The 22,280-nt window shown below is 40.4% G+C and overlaps 1 protein-coding gene across 4 annotated transcripts in view; it reads left to right on the top strand.

Annotated features, from left to right (window-relative positions):
- col4a6 (collagen, type IV, alpha 6) overlaps positions 1-22,280 on the top strand; it is a 380,416-nt gene that overhangs the window by 2,491 nt on the left and 355,645 nt on the right. The gene's annotated exons all lie outside the window — the stretch shown is intronic.

Raw genomic sequence — 22,280 nt, 5'->3', positions numbered from 1 at the left:
TTTCTCAGACTACACGGCTTAAGTCAATAGTAGCAGGTACATTTATTCATAGAGGTGGGCTCACTGTACTACCATATATTTGCAGTCAGATTTTTGTGTAAGCATCCATTCATTAAGAATCCACAGGAACATAGGAAGAAACTTACTTTGTCTGAACTTGACATATTTTGTCACTATAAAAATTAGCCCTATTTAAAAATTATTGCATTTGATTAATATTTGGGTCACACACCTCTGAATGAACAGAATGCACTGCTTGTGAGATAATGCAGATAAAAGAAGAGTTACACAGGTCGGTTGTAGTTTATACAGGAAAAATATGTTATTGATGTGAAAGGTATTTGACGTATAAAATACATTCTAATTAAAACTGAATGCTGTAACTGGATCAACTCAGGCTTGTAAATAAATGATCTTTTGTACTTGTACATGGTTCCAAAATGTAGGCAAATAAGCAACTTTGCTGTCATATCTCTATAATTATTTAAATAAATTTTAAAAATAGACTTCAGTATCGGTATTAAAACTAAAGGCCTTCATTATGTAAAATCTACAGCAGGTAGCAGATTATTCAGTTCAGTGTGTCTGTCACACTATTTATTCTCTACATGAGCATCCTCCCACCTCTTTTCATTGAACTCGAGCTACACATTCTTCTGTTCATTTCTTCATTACGTTCTTATCTAGCTTTTAATTAACTGCATCTATGCTCGTCACTTTAACCATTCCATTAAGTAACAACCTCCACTTTCTCATCACTGCCTGGGTAAAGAGATTTTCCCTGAATTCCCTGTTCAATTTATTTATGACGTAAATATCTTGGATAGTGTCGGTCCAGAGTATGATGAACAGCAAAAATTTCAAACAGCTACTTGGTACATATTTCAGTTGAATTAGAAATGATTCAGATAATCATCTTATTCCTAGGTTCCTATGACAGATCTGATTTAAATTTTTGTCCCGTCTGCCTCTTTTACTGACTTGTTTCAAGGGACCACCATTACTTCGACTGATTAGCACAGGAAGTACCACAACCATGCCTGTTTGTGGCCTTGTTCAATCTTCACAGCCATGCTTTATAAGACCAATTGGAGCTTAGAATGAAAGATAATGTTACTGACACATATAAGATTATGAGGTTAACTTGACAAGGGAGATGTTAAGAGGATGTTTCTCCTCATGAGGGAATCATTGTATAGGCTCATGCATGAGACTAGGAAGTATTCTGTACCTATATGTTCAGTTCATGTGGAAGAGGGTACAAAACTTAAAGCAGATCAGCCATAGGAACCTAGAGCTAGGAGACACAATTTCAAAATAAGAGTATCCCATTTAAGGGTGGGATGAAGAGGAATTTATTCGCTTAGAGCACCATTAACTTTTGAAATTCTATACCCTAGACAGAAATGGAGGTTGAGTCATTGAATATATTCAAGGCTGAGTTAGGTAGATTTGTATCTGCAGGAGAGTTGAGGATTATAGGGTGGCCAGTGGGAAAGTGAACTTGAGCCATTAAACAGATCAGCTATTGCATTTTTCTGCTCTGATTTTTATTGTTCTTAGGTTCAAACTGGAATTAAAATCTTGTATGATTTTTCCTTCAATAACCCAGTGATAATGAGGTCAGTTGTATCACTACCTCCTTCAGTGAGATCTGTCGCCTCACTATAGACTGAGAATGAGACCTAGCACCTTCTCATCTGTCTGGCTAAGTTGAACAATGCTTTTACCAACTGAGCTACCGGAGGAGCTTCAGACAGAACTCAGAACCCGTTGTGTTTGTCGTTCAAATCCCCAATTCCACTGAAACCTGAAACTCCATCCTAGGTATTCATTCTTTATCAGGCAAGCTACTTGAATTGCTGGATTAGTTTGGAACAGTACCATAACTTATTTTTCAGTGTCAGTTTTACATTTAATGAGAAGAGGAGCTGAATCAGTGATTAAGCTCTCGCTGATCACATGAAACAACTCCATGTGAGATACATTGCAAAATGGTAATTTGTTTAGATTTAGAGAAGCTGCATGTCCAGTTTGCCATTAGCACAAACTCCCCTGGGTGTTCCAGAAGTGCAGGAATTTCTCTGTAACCATATAAATTGCAATGAGCAATGGGATACAGTTTGCAATTCATGCAAAAATAGAGATAATTTCTAAGGGAGTGTTGGTGGGGTACAACCTCATAGAATTTGGGAGAGAAGGCAGTAGGTTGTGTTACCGATCACTCTTCACATATAGTAGTCGTCAGCAAATGTAAGGAAGAGACTACACCTCTGGTCTGAGAATTTATGGAAATGAACACTTTTAAAAGTAACCAGTTTAAAAAGAAGTGGTAATAATGAAAGAATGTGAATAAATTTGGTAAGATGTAGCAATGAGAAAATTGTCATTTGGTAGTACACGAGTGTTGCTAAAAAAATGTGTTTTGTCAAAGCTTATTATCTTCCCCTTATCAGAAGATTTACAAGAACGCCGATGTAAAGGGGAACAACATTTTAGAGACTGTATGAGAGGAAGGTGATGATTCATTTTTAAGTGGATTCTGATTGGAAGAGCCATTGTCATGGAAAATGTACTAGTTAGATGCTGACTGACAGTTAACTGCCAAACCTTGCTTTAACTTGATTTAAATTCAAGCAAAATTTGTCAGTTAATTGTCTGTCATCATTTAACAGATGCATTCTCCTTGACAATCTCTTCCAACCAATGTTCATTTGCTAACTAATCAGCAATCTTTTCTCATAAAGTATTAAAATGTCATTTGCTTTTACACTGTGTAAAAAGCACATATACTAAGTAAAAGGAAGATATTGTTTTAAACCAAGAAGACTGCAAAGAGATGGCTGCAGTTTAAAAGAAATATTTATTGGACACATTGTGAATTGTATATAATGTTGATTTTTCTTGGAGCAATGAGAGCAAATGCAGACAGTATGGAGCTGATTGGTTCTGAATGAGGAGACAATTGTTTGACGACAATCATTTGATACCTGACCAGGTGTATATGCCTTGTTTGGGGCCAGAACAGCAGAGAAGTATCTGCAAAACCTGCAAAGGGAAAACATCAACAATCTCTCTATGTATGTCTCTCTCTCTCTCTCGGTAATATACCACAAAGTCTCTGGTAACAGCTAATTGTCTTCCACTGACTTTTTTCTGCAATTCCCTTGTTGAAAAAATGATAATCACTTTAGTGATGCTGAAAGGGCCAAATTCTCAATCAGTGAATGAAAGAGAGCATCAGTGTGCAAGCAATCTTGTGTTATCAGCAGAGAACCAAAATGGAATTAGAAGAAACTAAAAGAAAATAACCACTAGTGGTCCAACTTGGTGCCATTGAACTGTGTTTCCCTGATTACTTCCCCTTCCCACCCTTAATTTCCACACCCTTTTACACTTTGTGTGTCTGTTTGTGAAAAAGGAGAATACGAAAGGGGTAGAGTTGAAGATATGGAAACATATTAGTTAGCAAGTCATGTTTCTTTCCTGCCATTGTTTAAAAACAATCTTTGCAATAAATAGCTGTTTTATTGTTGAGTACGAAAGCCTGGTGGATGTTTTCTTTGGCCTGCGATCATCAGTCAGGTAAACTGGGGACTTCGGGATAGTTTCACAAAATTTTACACATTTGTGATGACTCCAGGAATTGTGAGGTGCGATTCCCAACAGACCACTCCAGTAAGTTATGAAAACTGGCATTCTTCTGATTGTCCCTATGAATGCTAGACAAAAATGCTTCAACAAATATATCAGTTTTCAGTAATAATGAGGAAATAATAGATATGTAGGAATCAATTTGAAGAAATGGACCATTGATTTTTTTTAAGTGCTATATAGCAAAGATTCATTCAATGAAGATTAATTTGACTGATTCCTGGGATTAGTGTGTTGTACAAAAGCTTGCACAAATTACGTTGATATTCATTGCAGTTTAGAAGAGTGAGACGTGATCTTATTGACACATACAAGATCTTCAGGGGATTTGACACAGTGGGTGCTGAAAAGATATTTCCTCTTGTGCGAGAGACTAGAACTAGGGACATGATTTAAAATCAAAGGGTGTCCCATTTAAGGCAGAGTGAGGAAGTATGTTCTTTCTCAGAGGATCTTGAGTCTGTAGAATTTTTTTTCCCACTATGAGTCATAGGGTCATGCAGGGGAACAAACCTTTCCGTCCAATTCATTCATGCTGACCAGTCATCCCAATCTGACCAAGTTTCATTTGCCAGCATTTGGCCCATATCCCTCTAAACCCTTCCTATTCATATACCCATCCAGATGCCTTTTAAATGCTGTAATTGTACCCGCTTCCATCACTTCCTCCGGCAACTCGTTCCCCTCTGTATTACCCTCTGCGTGCAAAAGTTACCCTTCAGGTCCTTTTGAAATCTTTCCTTTCCCTCCTTAAACGTAAGCCTTTTAGTTTTGAACTCCTCCACCCCAGGAAAAAGAGTTTGGCTAATCAACTTATCCATGCCCCTCCTGATTTTATAAGCCTCTATTATGTCACCCCTCGGCCTCCGAAGCTCCAGGGAAAATAGCCCCAGCCTATCCAGCCACTACCTATTGCTCAAACCCTCCAGTCCTGGCAGTATCCTTGTAAGTCTTTTCTGGCCCCTGTCAAGTTTAACAACATCCTTCATCAAATATTTAGGAGGTAGGTTGACTCTTGGATAACAAGGGAATTGAAGGGTGCCAGGAATAGGCAGGAATGTGATTTGTACCACAAGCAGAGCAGCATAGACCTCATCAAATGATACGATCCCGATTTGAGCAGCTAAGTTACCTGCTCTAGCTCCTAATGCATATCATAACGTATGTTAAGATCTGTGATATTATTATATCAAATGAGTACAATGCACTTTTTACAATATAAGCCAATCTCCAGTGGCATTGTACATAATGAAATAAGACAAAACATAGTTCCGAGGGAAAAAAGAGCATTGAAGGTGGGGATGATATAGTGCAAAGAATGAGAGCTGATTCATTGAAATGTTTAGGATTCTTAAAGGGCTTAATAGGCTAAATACTGAGAGGATGTTTCCCTCATGGGGGAGCTGAGGACCAGATGGCATAGTCTCAGAACTAAGGTGTGCCAATTTAAGACTGAGAAGAGGAGAAATTTCTTCTCTGGGAGGATTGTGAGTCTTTGGAACTCCTTGCCACAGAGAGCTATGGGGCCAGAGTCCTTGTGTATATTTAAGGCTGAGATAGATAGTTTTTTTCATCAGTAAGGGAATCAAGGGTTATGGAGAAAGGGCAGGAAAGTGGATGTGAGAAATGTCAGCTCAGGAATGATCCAATAAATATTGGAGCAGGTTCGATGGGCTGAACAGTCTGTTTCCATTCCTATTTCTTATGGTCTTAAATAATAAATTATGTCTCCATTATAAAATGTTATGTCCTGCTGCATTACACATTTTTGCAGCACTACTGTGCAGCTACTGGCAGGAGGGTACAATTACAGTATGACACATTTGCCAGGGCAGTTTTTACGTGTTATAAGTTGTAACAAGTTTACAGTCATTATACCTACCATATTTGTCCAGGCTTGGAGCATAGACTTTGTGTAGCTAATTTGCATAAATTTCAGAATAAAGGGGCAGGTGTAAAAATTCAGACTGGGCGTCAGTGCACAATCAGCAGGTTTTTTTTGTTGTTCTGGCTGGTTAACTTTACTCTTCACTTCAGTGTGAACTAAATTATAGAATAAGTCACTTGACCTTTTTTCCCAAATTGTTACATGTTGGATTTTTTAGAGCGTTGTGAGACATTGACATTGCTCTCAAAGATTCTGTTTGTTCTATTCTATATCAGCTATTCTTCAAATTCTCACTTTTCATGAAGCTATTGGCCAGCTACCCACCAGCGCCTGTCTCTAAACTGAGACAAAATATGATGCAGTTTAATCACCATGCGTGCATTTTAGCCAATATCTAATATGGCCACACAAGCAAACATACATGAACTCACATATATGTATGTATTGTACACACACACACACAAATACATTTTATTTTTCTTGATTAGAGGTTTGAGGGCAAGTGAAGCATCTCTCCTGTCATTCTTTGGCAAAGATCAGGAAGCTAGCATAGTCTAGATATCAAAGTGATTCTGTTTCTATCCAATTGCTTCTGAACTCTATGCTTTTAAGTCAAGAAATCCCTGAACACCAATAGAGTGGAATGTTAGAACATTATGGTTAGTTAAACATCACACTGGGACTCAATCATAACTTTCTCTTTGCCACAAAGGTTGAGTTGTAGAAAGCTTGCCTCTAAAACTGTTGTTTTGCTGTTGACAGGAATTAACTTTGATTTTGGTTAATTTGATACACTTGCATGGATAAATGGCGTACCATTGAGATAGATTCTAATCTCTTAACATGCTGTTTGCTGACTGTTGCTCAATTTCAGTTTTGAAGCTGCTAACAGTCTTTCAGAGATAGTAGGAACTGCAGATGCTGGAGAATCTGAGACAACAAGGTGCAGAGCTGGATGAACACAGCAGGCCAAGCAGCATCATAGGAGCAGGAAGGCTCGCCTGAAAGACTGCTCTCCAAATTTGTGCCTTGACATTAAGGGTGGAAAATGATTGGTATTCTGATGCAATCCTCCAACAATTCTAATGGGAGAAATTTGCTTGAAGTATGGATATGTTGACCTCAGCCATCACTGTGAGCTTCTGCTGGGCTTTGTAAGGGGCCAGAACTTCCAATATTGAGAGTTTCCATGTTCAACTGGACTCCAAAAATGCACCTACCCCATGCAAGCCAAATTAGGGTCTGAACGTTTGAAGATTAGAAGCCCATAAGTAGTTTGTGGACATGGGCTGTGTGAGTGGTTTGAAGTGCCCAGGCATCATGAATGATATAGACTGTAAACCAGTTTCTCAAGCAGCTATTGCCAGTGATCATGAAGTCTTTGATAAAGTGAAGGCACTACAGGTTTGGTCTGCCCGACTAGTGGGAACCTCTGACTGCAGAACCATTGGCCACGCCTGGGTGCAAGAGCAGTTCTCACCCAGTAGAAAATCTCAGCTCTGAGAATTGAGAATGAACGTGGACGCGGTCATAGCTGACCTAATCCTGACCCTGCATTCACAGACATGCACATTCCACCAGGACTCATCACTTTGTGATCAAGGCTGGGAAGCCTGACTGATTCCTTTTCTCCCTAACTCAAAGATGGTGGTACTAGTTCGATCTGCTGTCATTATCATTGACATCAGTTAATCCAGAAGAAAGGGAAGTTCAAACCTGCCAGAAAGGCTCAGCTACAAAAATGGGCAATGGGCAGGGAACCAAGTGAGCCATTCAGGATGCCAGACTAATTTTGGTGAATTTGATTAGATTGTATCTTTGCATTTGTGTTCCCTTGTCAGAAGATAACGTTATGATAGATGAGGTGAATGCCACGATAAATAGAACCTGAGAACCAACAATAGAATGATTCAGATCAAGAAATACTTTATGGGTGAAACAATTACAGTTTTCGCTGTGACTGATGCTTGGCTAGGAGTGAGTATGATTTTGTGTGGGCACGTAGCACTTTGTAAACAGTTCTTGAACTCATTTAAGTGCTCAGCCATTGATGGGAATAATGTGTCAAGTAAACAGAAAAGCTAGACTCTAAATATTACTGAATCATTGGGAGACTAGTGAAAAGTGACATAAGCAGAAAATCAGCACCATGTATATGAGCCTGTAGAATTAAACTACCAAGAAGACAAAGGCTGTTCCGCTTTATCCGATTATGGAACCCTCTATTTTTTCCCATATCCCACCTGCTTAAGTCCGGGGAAGTCAAGCACAGCTTGGCAACAGAGTATGGAGATAATCACTGGGTGTGACATATTTCAAGAGCTGAAGCAGCGAAAACTCACAGCTTACTAGACAGAGTACTGGTAAACATCCTGTCATTCTCCAGATAGGATTCATTAAGGCCTTGACTTGAGGGGCTATGTGATGTTAAGTGATGGGAATTCATCACATGGTTATTTCTCCAGTCAAATTAATGGCCAACTGGCTGGTTAGGTAGTATCATGTACCTTCCTGGCGTAGGTATTGTGTTACCATTCTGCAATAGATGGTTGACTTGGCTCCAATCTTGCAACACTAAGATTGTCATCTTGGTACCTTAAATAGCAAAAAGGCCATGGTGGTCTCCTCATATTACTGAATGGCATCATCATTGTAGAATAAGCATAATCTGCCATTGCCCTGCTCGACTGGATTTATTACAACACAAACCTTGATGATAGCTTTTGGCTAAAATCCATAACTGAGGTGAAAGATAACAAATCTGTTGGAAGTAATGATTCCTTTAAATTTCTATCCATTGCAGAACAACATAACCAAATGCAGACTGCCTGGGATAAGCACACACAACACGGCTTTTGTTTGTTCTGTTGATCATTCAAGGAGGGTTTCATGTGAAAACAATAATATTCCACACCCATCGACTCTTCAGAATCTGCAATTGTTCGTTTCTTGTTGTCAGTTGTTTTCTTTGATCCGCTCACAGTCACACAGCTGGGCTTGCTTATGGATCTCTCGCAATACAGCGCTGTCTGCAGGTGCACCTTAACTGTCTGCATGCCACACATTGCCATGTTACTATTTTCTCCTGAGGCAAAATCTGGCAAGTACTGGTATGCAAATTAACACTTATTTGCCTCTTTTGTCTGTTTGCTTGTGAATTTTGCTGTTTGGCAAGGAAAGGAACATTGGATGTTTTGAATTCTCAATACCAGCTCTGAGCACCTCATAATAGGTAGGTCACTTCTGCGCAGAAACTTCTCATGCACCCGTTTGGCATTACCTGTTTCCCCCAAAGCCATCCTGTGCCGAGCTGAATGACACTTCCAGTAGTCATCAATTAGTAATACATCGGGCCAGTTTTGTGCTGCAGACTGGGACTTCTTAGAATTGGATTGTCACTGGCTACCAGCTAGAGGGGTCCTTTAACTCAACTGCTGAAGTGCAACCATGAAAGAGCTGTCTGATTACCAGCATCTATACATGTAGAATATGTAGCGATGGTGCCTAGTTCATTTTGCCTAATATTACCCAGGCTGGAAATGAATTGAGAAAGAAACCAGTGCATTTGGAATTTGTGATGAAGTTACCTTAATGTCAGGGTTTAAAACGAAGGGAAACAAGATGGTTTTGAACTGATAGATTATTATTTAAACATGGCACATTCTCACTGGGACCCTGAAAGCGCAAGGTGGGAGGAAGTGACAGGGCTGTCGCAGAAAGTCAGAGGAGGCGGTGGGAAGATGCTGTGGTAGATTTCAGTATGGGCTGAAGATCCTGCAAGTGTTGGATGAAAGCACTTGAAAAATACTCTAAACCTTGAAGAAAAGGTATGGCAGATTAAAGAAGGGAGGGGGCATTCTGCTGTTGGTAGCCATCCCCGTGTAACCCTCTCTTGGTTTGTAGAGTTTTCTGTGGATTTGCCATTTCCTCACAGTAGACTACACTCCCTCCTAGATCTGTGGCAAAGGAAGAGAGATGATGTGGCTCCACCTCACTGTAGTGATGGGCCTGTTTGACTATGGACAGCCTATGCCCTGTGTTAGGAAAGGGAGAGAAGCATTCTTCCTTGGTGAAAAGGGTGAAAACGCTACGATGTGTATCCCCACCTGATTTTCTTTTACTCTTTGTCATTGGCTATGAACCAAGAGAAGGTCAAGTGAAGACTGCTGCCAGCAACAAAATTCTCTCCCTCTCTTAATTTGCCATATTCTTTAATGCTTAATTAGCCCGTTTAGAACATTTTTCAAAATATTTCCTCCAATTCTTGCAGGATCTTCAGGCCACATTGAAATCTAACTCAGTACCCTCCCTCCTCCCCTCCTGACCTTCTGCCACAGCCCTGTCACTTTCTCCCACCTTGTACTGGCAAAGTCCCAGTGGGAATGACTGACTGACTGTCATTTTGGTTGGTATAATGGAGGCAAACCCATCCTTCACTGTGTTGTCATCACACAGGAGGAGAATCATTGACTCTGTACTCCTAGCAGTTAGTCTGTTCGAGGTTGGTAGGTAATAATTGAGGTTTTTTCAGAGATTGGGCCATATGACATTGTCATTGGTTCTCTGAGCTGCGATGACCTCGTGTGCGCCTGTCCAAAACCCATGAACTCATCCTATGAAGAAAGTCTGCTCGTGAATGACTTCAGAGGATAGCAGAGACCTTCTGGAAAGCATGAGGGAAAGTTGCATGGATGTGAAGAAGTAATCAAAGGATTATGAATAAGTTAGCTGTAATTTGTTGGTAATGGTTTGATTGTTAAGGGTGTTGGGGGTTGAGCTGCAGAAATCTTTGAGCTCCTTTAGTGACCAGTGCCATAGCAACTGGAATGAGGAGACTCACATTCCCAATCCAACCTTTTGGCTTGAAATGAGATGGGAAAACCGAGGCTACCTTTTTAACTTTTTCTTTATAAAACTCTGAAATTTTGGGATATATATCCTTTGAAACTGCATTTGAAAGTGTAATTAAAAACCACGCCCAAGGATTCGAGAACCATCCAGGTTAGTGCAGCCCTTTTCTGTTCCTTATATAAGGATGTGGCCGGAGATGACAAAGCTTTAATTTGAAAAGATATTATTTTCTCCAGTGAATCTACAGTATTCCAGGTGTTGCAGGTGCTCAGCATAAGATGTCCATAAAGATCAGGTTTATAAAGGTAGGAATGGGGCAGGAGAAGAGCATAACTGATTGAGAAGGACAGGAACCAGAGATAGTGTTAAGCTTCAATGCATTTTTAGAAGTTTGGGGTCAAAGAGCAGGGTATTTTATACTCCTCTGGGGGCTGCATGTAAAGTATATGGGGTGACCAGCTTGCCACATTCCCACCCACCTGCCAGGTCACCCCCCCCGGAGGGTGGGTGCGTACCTGCACTTATCATATGTAAATAAATTACTACTTACCTAAAATTGACCTTTATAATAAGCTCATGCCAAAATATGGCTGGCATGGGCAGTCAAATGGCAGTGGGCAGCACAGTTTTTAAATGCCTACAAGTACAAAGGCAAGAAGGAAGGGGGCCCACCTCATCATGAGTGTTTTCTGCACACATAGGGGCAGTGACCCCTGCCCAAGATGCTTCCTCACCCCTCCTTTGGTACACCTGCCCTAAAGCCCTGAGAGTTACCCCTCTGTGGCAGCTTTGATCCTCTTCAGGCTGGCCGTCCTCTCCTCGGAACTTCGGTACTGCTGGGAATGATGGAGCTACCTGGGCCCTCATGTTGGCCAACAAGTCCCAAGAGCAGCACTTGTTCTAAAGTAAAAGCTGAAAGTCCCACAATTAGCCAAGTTAGCCCACCCACAGCTTGTTACTTCTGCAATCTGGACTCCATTGGATGAGCTGTCTGTTTTCCATTCCCCAATGTCTAAAATGTATTTCTTTACTCCCCCTTCACCTAAAACTATTGAATAAATTTGAATTTAACAATGGGTGTGCTTTTCAGCTTTTGGGAGCTTATTTAGCTACCAGACTTATTATATTATGTATTATTTCCAGTCACATACCTCTTCATCAACCCATTCATGTGCTGTGTTCACTTCCCAATCACTATCTATAATATGAATGAATTCTGCTGGCTCCTCTCTCCACTTTTTACTTCCATCCCTCACCTGGCTTTCTGTCTGTCTTTTACTCATCGCTTTTATGTTCGTGCTTTTTCTTTCTCTTCTCTGAATCACCACATCAATGGGAGCTCAGAATGTCAATGTTCAGACATGTATCTATTTCTCTGCTTCCTCTCTAGAAAGTGAACAACCTTCACTTCATATCCCATAATGGGTCGCGAGGGATTTGGAAGTCTATCTTCTGAAATGACTGACTTATTCACTGGAATTCAGTTTTGTGGATAACAGCAAGCTCCTGTACCTTACTCACGTTCTTATTAACTTGGCACAGGCTTTGACAGTATTTGTTAATGGGGAATTCTTCAGAATGTAGGCTGTTGTTCAGAAGAACATAAGATCCAGGAGGAACTGAAGATTATTCAGCCATTCAGCAAAATCATAGCTGATCATCTGTCTTTCTGTACTACCCCCATATCCCCTACTCTCCTCAGTATCTATTGAGGTCTGTGTTGATTAAAGAACGCAAGAATTATGAGCAACTCAATGACCATGACACTCTGTTCCAAATATTCACAATCCTTCAGATGAATACATTTTTGCCCATCTCTGTCTTAAATGGCCTACCCTGTGTCAGAGTTGCTCAAAGAGATTTTGTTTTAATCAGACTCAAACAGATCAGCTTTCAGAGATGTTTGAAAGCAGCTGACGCTTGTTAGATGTGAGTATTTAAGAGCTTGGTTCGACACATAATTTAATTAGTTGAAAACACGGGTGGTTTAGTGATGGAGGATGAGAGATGACAAGTCCCACGGGTGATTTGGTAGTGGGAAAACAGCCGGTCGGTTGTGTGTGATAACGCTTTTGGATATAACAAAACTAAAGAAAAAAAACTAAAAAAGATAAAACATAAGACCTGGGTTCTCTCAATCTGCTCCTGACACCATGAGTGAGCCATAGGAATGGCAATCGGATATCGTGTGATAGTTGGCCTGCACATAGGTCACCCTGTCACCAAGAATGAGACCTGCCCAAGACAGTGCCGTTGAAGACCGTGCCTAACTAAGCACACCCAGTTTGTCAGAGATCTGATTTTTGAGGCCTGTGCTTTTGTTCCTGATGAAAGGCCTGCAGTGGAATTGCTGGTGGTCTCTAAAGACAAGTGCGTGCTCAAATTCATCAAAAAGGAGAGTTGCTACTCATATCTGTGTGAAGAGTAAGTGAAAAGATCTAGCAATGTGCTGGCAGCAATGAGAAAGGCAGCTGCAAAGGAAGATTAATCTGGACAAAACTGGTACACGTAAAATTCTTAAGTTTAAAAAAAAGAGTTAAGTCCTCAAAGGAAGGCACTGCAGGGACTAGAGTGTATTATTTCCCCTTCTGACTCCATTTTAATTTGGTCCTCTCCTCTTCCTATTCTCCCTGAATTTTGTTCTTTTGGCACTGCCAATGCTGGACAATGCTTATAATTTATTATTGTTTCATTAGTTAATTGGATGATTTAGGTGGTAACTATCTGAATTAAAAAAAGAGAGAACTAGATTCTTGTCTTTGGACTCCTGGCTTACTATTGGGCCTGGCTAAAGAGGCCAGCAACAGACCTAGGCGATGGGCCATGTTCAGGCATCCTTGGAGAGGGAGCAGGCAAACGTTTCTTTAAAAGTAAGGAAACAAAGCAGACCTGGGTTCTGCATAGGCAGGTTGGAGGACCTTCTCTTTGGCCTGCTCCTGGACCTTGTTTAGTTCGAGTAGTGAGCCATGGAGATGGTTGTAATTCCTGACTATCTGCTTCTCTTCTGCTGCTACATTCGTGCCTGAGTATTCTTTTAGAGGGGGCATGTGGTGCCCAACAGCATACTCGATACTTTCAGAGAGAGGTTGGCACTGTAGGGCCTGGCATGAATTACCTTCTGTCTCCAACACTATTTAGATTTAGTCCCACCCTTGTTTCCCCACCTTTTGTTTGCCTTTTTATTATTGTTACACCTCTCCTGTTGAAAGTGTTTATTATTTGTTAATTGAGTGTTTAGTTTAATTGGTGGTAGGTTTCTAAAATTAAAAAAATCTGACTTTTTCCACACTGAGGGTTGATTTTGGTGCAGGGAATGATTCCAGAAAGAGAAGTGAAAATTTATGGTTGTACATCACTATATATTTACATTGAAATTCTCTGAAAGTCTTTTGCCATATGGATATCAGTGTATATCAAAAAAAACCCTGTGGTGGGAAACATCTTCCTGGCATCTACCCTGTCAAAGATAGCAAGGTGTAGAGCTGGATGAACACAGCAGGCCAAGCAGCATCAGAGGAGCAGGAAAGCTGACGTTTCGGGCCTAGACCCTTTTTCAGAAAAAATCAGCTCCCATTCTTCTACAATCTATGGGATATGGATTGAGTTCATTAAATTTCGTATTAAAGGACAATCCCTTCACCCTAGAAATCAGACTTGCAACTGTTGATTTTACTCTGTCCAAGGTAAATATGTTCTTCCTGAGCCAAGGAGTACAAAACTGTATACACGGTGTTTCAGGTGTAGTTTCATGAATGTTCTGTATAATTACTGTATGAATATACAAACAAAGAGCAGGTGTAGGCTTTTTGGCCTCTTCTGCTTGTTCCGTAATTTAATAAGTTCATGGGTGATTTGATTATAATGGCAAATCCACATTCCTGCCTACCCTGATAACCTTTCACCACCTTACTAAACAAGAATCTATCCACCTCTTCCTTAAAAGCGTTCAAAGGTACTGTCTTTCCAGGAAGTGAGTTCCAAATTCACAACCTTCCATGAGCCAAATATTTCCCTCATCTCCGTTTTCAATGAGTGTCATCTTATTTTTATACAATAACCCCTAGTTATAAATTCTGCCATAGTCCTCACTACGTCTACAGTATCAAAAGTCTTCAGGATCTCATACGTTTCAACTGAACCTTACTCTTATTCTTCTCAATTCCAGTGGATACAGACCTAACCTGTTCAATAAGGCACACTGCACACCACCCCGCCTCGCCCAATTCAAGGTATTAGTCTAGTATTTTTCTTTCTGAGCCATTTTCAACACATTGGCATCCAATACTGTACACAGTACTCCAGGTGTAGGTGTCACAAATTCCCACTGAGCACAAACTTCCAGCTTTTATATTGTTACCCTTGCATTAAATTATTAAATTCTATTATCTTTCCAAATGATTTGCAGTACCTCTGTGTTAGCCTTTTGTGATTCATGCTGAAGGATGCTCAAATCCCTCAGCATCTGAACTGTGCAATCTCTCACCATTAACAGTAGTAAGAACATGGACAGCAAGTGTTATGATGGATGACCTCAGGCAGAGTGAGGCAAGCTGGAGTATGTCGAAAGAGTCCAGTCCAGAGGTAACAAAGGCATGGCTGAGAGTTTTTGCAGCACGTTCACTTAGGCAAGGACAGTGTCAGAGATGGACGTAGATAGTTTTAGTGATGGTGTGGAAATATAGCAAGAACTTCATCTGGAGTTCAAGTGTGACGCTAAGGTTGCAAGCAATCTCTTTTGGTCGCTGACAAGTTGTGAGGCAGACAGATAGAGACAGACAGAAAAGGGTTTATATCAGTGATCAAGGAAAATAGTCACAGACATCCCAATATTAGAGGAAATGTCTGTTCATTTGGTACTGCCTGTCAGATGAGCATTGCGACAGTGTAAAGACAGTGGAGGGGCTGAAAGAGCTGGATGTCATCAATATATGAGTGAACACTGACACTTTGCATCTAGGTGATGTCACCAAAGGGCAGCATGTAGAAGAGAGATAGAAGGAGGGCACGAAAAAATCCTTGGGATATGCCAGACCTAATGGTATGAGAGCTGACTGGTAAAGGCACTTTTTGTTGTCAAGCCACGGTGTGTGACAGAGATTGTTGGTACAAGCACGGCCCCATCTCTGTTTCAGGCAATGACTGCATCTGGCTTAATTGGCCTCAACAAAGTGTTTTGGATGATTGCATAAATGGGATGATGCAGAACTCAAACCAAGAGCTTTAAATCAGAGCAGGGTGAATGATAAAAGGGAAGATTTCATTTGTGAGAGCTGCTAATCTTTTTTACCTGTTGACTGAAATTCTTGACTGATTTACCTGTGAGCTGCTGTCTACTGTTAAATGCTGTTTTTACCCACTGGGAGAATTTGGTACTGTTTAGAAGTGGTTTAAATGTATTGCCGTCTACGTTGACTGTGATGGAATTTTCCAGCATGACTTTGGTTTTCTGTGTTCTGATGTGAAAGTATTTGTTTACTCACTGCCCTCGCTGGAGCAGTCAGATGAAGTGGGGGAGGATCTGCATGCTCATAAGGTGATGCCTCCCCATTGGCACATTGGGAAACCCGTAACCCAGTGAGTTGTAGGGCTCTGCCTGCTTTTATATCAGTTTCTATCCAATGTTTATTGAATCATGTCCTGAAACATGGGTCTAACACATTGTCTAGAAACCACAACATCACAGGTGACAAGGCAGCTTTCATGTGTAGAATAATGTTTCAGCACGGGCCAGTTAGTTCAGAAGCTGTCTGTGTAAGATGATGGAAATGCAGAAAACTAAATCCATTGGGAATGAAGTGGATTCAAATGGTACACTTTTGATGAGAACTTAAGAGGTCAGTTTGTGAAGAGCAGGTTCTGCCACAAATGTTGCATATGAAGTGATTTCCGGCATTGTTGTGGTTGTTTTTCGCATCTGTTCTCAAACTACAATAACCACTGATCATCATATAACAAATGTTGTATGTTGCCCCTGTGTGATGCTGCCATCTTCTTCTGTCATCAGCTAATGTCTCCCAGGATCAAGAATAAGTATTTAAGGCCTTCATGTCGCACCTGCAAACTTCCATGAAGCAAAGCTCTGGTTAACTGACTCTGGTTAACACCTCCGAGAGAAAATCTTTAGGTGTGTGACTGTCTCCAATCCTGTGAATGTTCCAGTTGCTTTGGCTTGATGAGCATGAAAGCACTTAGGAGTTTTGCTTTTGAGAGGACTGGTACATTCACAATTCTGTCCTTCCATGAGACTTAGGAATGCACTGCAAACCGTGAAGATAAAAGTTGTTGAGATTCCTTTCTTAATAGCTGTAAGTTTTCCATGTGTCACAGCGATCCAGAAAGGAGATGAGAATACAGAGGAGAGAGTAATGGAGGGAAAGTATAAAGAAACTTGTTCGAATATATTTCCTCATGTATTACATTTTGGATATGGTTCCTGTTCACAATTACTTTATGTTTTCTTTCTCCTCTTATTTTTAAAGGGGTGATTGATGCTGAAGAATACTTTTTGAAAATGCAGCCTACTGTGTCTTGCACAAATAGCCTGATCAAAAACAAAATTAACTTATATAGCCTCCTTAACATAGTAAACTGCCCAAGGTGCTTCATAGAAACATTAATAAACAAAATATGATAAAGGGTTATGGAGTTATTGGCCAGGTGACAAACAATTTGGTCTTAAGGAATCTTTTTAAGGAGGAAAGCAAATTATGGGGTATAAGGAGTGAAATCCAGAGCTCTGGGCCTAAATAACTAAAAGTGTGGGCCACCAATAGAGTAATAGTGTCGTAATGGACTATAGCACAGAAGTCCTGTCATCCTGTGCTGGTCAAAAATAAGCACCTAATAACATTAATCCTATTTTCTAGCACTTGGCCCATAGACTTGCATGCTTTGGCATCTCAAGTGCACATCTGAACATTCCTTAAATGTCATGAGGTTTTCTACCTCTGTACCCTTACAGGCAGAATCCCACCACCCTCTGGGTGTAAGGATTTTCCTCACATCCCCTCTAAACCTCTTGTCCCTTACCCTAAATCTGTGTTCCACGCTCATTGATCCCTCCATCAAAGAGAAGTATTCCTTCCTGCCTACTCCATCTCTGCCCCTTGTAATTTTATATATCTTAACCATGTATCCCCTCCGTCTCCTCTGTTCCAAGGAAAACAGCCCCAGTCTATCCAATCACTCTTCATGACTAAAACTCTTCAGCCCAGGCAACATCTTAGTAAAGCTCCTCTGCATCCCCTGCATTGCAATCACATACATCCTATAATGTGCATGTTAGAACTGCACAAAATACTCTAGCTATGGTGTAACCAATGTTTTATACAGTTCCAGCACAACCTCCCTGCTCTTACTCTATGCCTCAGATAATAAAGGCAAAAATCCGAAATGCCTTCTTGACCACTTTATCTACTTGCCCTGCTACCTTAAGAGATTGGTGGACATGCACACCATGGTCCCTCTGATCCTGAGTGTATCCCAGGGTCGTACCGTTCATTATGTTTGCCTTACTTTGTTTGACCTGCTCAAGTGCATCACCGCACACTTATGGTAGATCATGGTGGACCAGGTGAATTGAATTAGCTTTATTGTCACATGTACTCATCTTAGGCACAAAGGTACCTAGGTACAGCTTCTTGAGTATAAATTCTTCAGAAAAAAGTTAGAAAATAAAGAAATAAAATGTCAGAGGTAGGTTCTTTACACAGAGAATGGTGGGCGCGTGGAATGCGCTGCCGGCAGTGATAATGGAGTCAGATATATTGGAGACATTTAAGCGACTCTTGGATAGGCACATGGATGATAACATAATATAGGGTATGCAGGGTAGTTTGATCTTAATAGGATAATAGGTTGGCACAACATCGTGGGCTGAAGGGCCTGTACAGTGCTGTACTGTTCTATGTTCTATATTCTAAAAATAAATAAATAAAATGGTGGCGCAGTTATAATTGGGAATATTCAAGAAACCAGATGGATGGAAATATCTTCAACTGTTATAAGGTTGGAGGAGATTAGAGGTGTAGAGGAAACTGTGGGAGGCACCATGACCACCATTCCCTGGTTTAATCATATACGATCCTGCTGAAGGATTGCAAAGATCACTGGATGATCATCATGAAAGTGGTCCCTGATAGATTTATTTTCTCCATTCCTGAGCTTCAATGATGAGGACAATCAGAGCAACCCCTTCTGTTACCTTGCTGAATCAATCTATATTAGATTCTACATCATTGCCACAGCACAATGGTGTATACACCCACTGAGAAACCAAGGAAATCCCTTTGTTCATTTTAAATGGAATTACATATTTTTACAGTGCTTTCAGACAATGGCCACAGTTAATTCTTGGCAGACTCAAAATATGGAAGCCATTTTGTTTACTCTGGGAATAATGTTTTAAACTTGAATAATTTTCTTTTGTTCATCCTATCTGTTGACATAGCAACTGTGTGAAGCACTACCGTAGTTTTTATTATGGTAGTCGCTATGTACATCTGTCACTGTAGCTTCAGATTTTTTTCAACCAAATTGTTGACTAAAGTCTACATTACAAAGTGCTGTAGGTTACCTTGTAAAATGTGAGTCAGAAGGTTGCTGAGCCTCCCAGCAAGATTGAAAGCGAGAGGTGTGGTTGGAGGCTTCTTGTCAATCTCACATTCTTGGCATACCTGCTATCTCTGTCTTCTGATGTTGTCCAGGTGTTCACCCTTCACTCTGAGCTATGCTGAAACATAGTGGAACAGGGGCTTGGGCCAGTCTAAGCTGACACAAAGAAGAGACAGAAAACAGATGCTGGTCACATTATTAATCTTATGTTCTGCAGGATATGCAGTGGCATGTGATACTTAATTTGCTTTTCCTGGGGTGACTCGTGCTGTTTGCTGTATGTCAAATTATTCCACAACACCAGTGCCTTCAGCTACCTGGTGTGAGTGAACATTGTCACTTGGACCAACAATATTTGACTGTGGAGATCAATATAGCTGAGTCTGAATCAGTCCTTATCCAATATTATTATGTGTACTTATTATTAATAATGAATGGTGGAGTAGGCTCGACAAGCCAGATGGCCTACTCCTGCTCCTATTTCTTATGATCTTCTGTCATGAGCAGCTAGCTTTTGGGAAAAGGCAGGAGCAAATCCAGACATTTTATTGCTGTCTGAACAATGGAAATTGGGGACCCTTGTATTGATTTACCTACAGAATGTGTGCACAATTGGCTTGGCTTATCTTTCACCATCCTTTATACCTCCCTAACTTGCATCGGTTGACAAAGTTATCAGTGATAATGCTCCGCTGTACTGGCTCGAAATTGTTGTATTGGGACATTAATGGACCTCCTCCTCTTAGTACTTTCAGAAATAAAAAATGAGTTTCCTTTAAAGACAATTTTCCCAGTTTGTGAACAGTTATTTAAATAGTTGCTGACCATGTGGTATTGTTTGCCATGCGAAGTAATTAATTGTTGATATTTTTTAAATAAAGTTTTGCCAGAAATGAGATAGCTGGCAAAAATTAACATAACATAGTCATCATAAATCTGATAGGAAATTGAGGAGAAACTTTTTCATGCAGCGAGTGGTAGAATGTCGAACCTGTTGCCAAATGGAATGGTGGAACCAAAAACCATTGACAGATTTCAGTGGAATGTAAGTACGTGAAAAGGAAAGGAATAGTATGTTGATAGATTGATGTGAGGAAAGGTAGGGGTGGTCATTCACTCCAGTATGGATCTATTGGACTGAGTGGTCTATTTCTGTGCTGTAAGTTATATGTAATTTTGTGAAATGCTGATTCATGGAAGAATGTTTGGAGTTTGGTGAGATGACAACCAATTGAATTGCTTGTTATTGCACTAGGAATTTGGCGTATATCATGCAGGAATTCCCTCCTTAATTGCATTGTGGGATTACTTACAGTAGAAGGGCTGCAGCAGTTCAAGAAGACAGCTCGTTACCACCTGCTCAAGAGCAACTAAATACTGGCCAGCCAGTGATGTCCATGTCCCATGACTGAATAAAAAAAATGATCCTGACTGAGTATACCTTTTCAACTGCTGGGTTGTGGTATTCTTGGGATTTACAAGTTCAATGTAGAAATGCAGAAAAGCACATGTATGATTCTGCTGGTTTGTTCACGCTCAAGGTAAGACACATACAATGGTTTCACTACAAGCACCAACTTCAGGTGCCTGTTACTTTAGACAGATTTTCTCTTGGCTTGAAATTGTCGACAAGAATGGAAGCAGTTTAAAATGGAATATTCCAAAATAGAAAGTGAACTTCAGGAGCCCTGCATGATAACTTCTCTATTCTTCCAAACATAAAATAAGCACCAAGATTCTGGGTAAAGATCCTGTCTGTTGAGCAAAGTTACAGGTTAAGATTTCCACAGGAAGTGTGTTCCTTGCCCTAAGGTTTCCTGCTGTCACTCCATGAACCCAGGATTTGGTGTAGTCACTGTTATTTTTAACTTGCGAAGAGGATGCTCGATGAGCAGTTCCAATTTGTTTATATTCCCACGGGTAAGGCTGACCTATCACCTCTACAATAGTCAGAAGTGAGATAACGTAACCATGTGCACTGTTCCTGCCCTCACTCATTCTTTTACAAGACTTCAAAACTGTCAAGCTTCTTATCTCCCATTGTCTGGCTCCTTCTTCCAACAGTCTATTGTCATGTTTAATCCAAGCTTGATGACACCAGTCCATTTCTTCTTCTAAGAATCATGTCTTCTGCTCTTTTCAAAATGCCGGTGACATTTTTGAGCATGAGCCTTGGCACCTGATTTAAGTTAATTTGCTAATCCCTTGCATCATCTTCCCATTCCTTGTGATTTTTTTACATTAATCAATCATGCATGACTAACATGAAACTATTAATGCAGCATATTCATGACTTGTGCTGATAAAATGCATCAAATTGTAATGGTCCCAAATGTGTGAACCATCACTTAGTTCCACATTGTTGTGCTTTCCATCAGCTATTCTTACATTACAACAAGAAAAAGCTACAAGCTTTGATACGAACAAAGAACAGTTCTTTAGCAGCAAGTTTCAGCTGGTGACTTTGATCTCCTGGTTATGCTGATGTTGGTGACCAGCATTACATTTTCTGCTTGATAATCAAAGCACTGTTTTTTGATTTAACTTCCAAAAAGTGCATCAAATTCAGGAACCAGTGTGAGCGTCAGCACACGTATCCAAGATAATAACCTACCTGCATTTACGTATATTGTCTTACAGTAAAAATGGATAAGTCTCCCTGCAATCAGGGGTATTCCAGGAGCAGTCTTTACCAGGTATGCTGTAACATAGTACAGAAAGAAACCTTTCAGTACAGCTTCTTTTGTATAGTTTCTGAATACATTAACTATTGGTGTATAGTTTCATGGGTATCAGTCATTTTGCCGAGTGTCCACATCGCTCACTATCCATGCTCACATAGTGAGCGATGGCCAGGCATTAATCTTAGAGAGCAAGACACGAGAACCTAATTTTGTCTTCATCTGACATCCACAGATGTATTCTTTTCTGCAGGAATGATTGGGCAGCAAAAGGAAGGACTTTTTTTTTAGTCCTCTTTAAGTCAGAGATGTTGACTGTTTCTGATGACAATAAGGTGAACTGATTTGTCAGAAAACAGGCATCAAACTTGGCACTTTCCTTTTCTGTAGAGCTCAATTCCATGCTACACAGCACAGTTACAATTGAACTGTTTCACAGACTAGCTCCTTAAAACAGATGCTGTTTCTGTGTACAGCAGTAGGGGATTAACATTTTAAATTTTAATGCTTACAATAGCCAGAAGTTAGCAATCACAGCCGATGAATGGCTTGTTCAAAGCAATATTCGGTGAAGGAGAACTGCTATTATCCTA

Source organism: Rhincodon typus, chromosome 14, assembly GCF_021869965.1.
Source record: "Rhincodon typus isolate 14 chromosome 14, sRhiTyp1.1, whole genome shotgun sequence".
NCBI lineage: Eukaryota > Metazoa > Chordata > Chondrichthyes > Orectolobiformes > Rhincodontidae > Rhincodon > Rhincodon typus.
The sequence above is the reverse complement of the archived record's forward strand: the minus strand, read 5'-3'. Positions and strand labels throughout refer to the sequence as shown.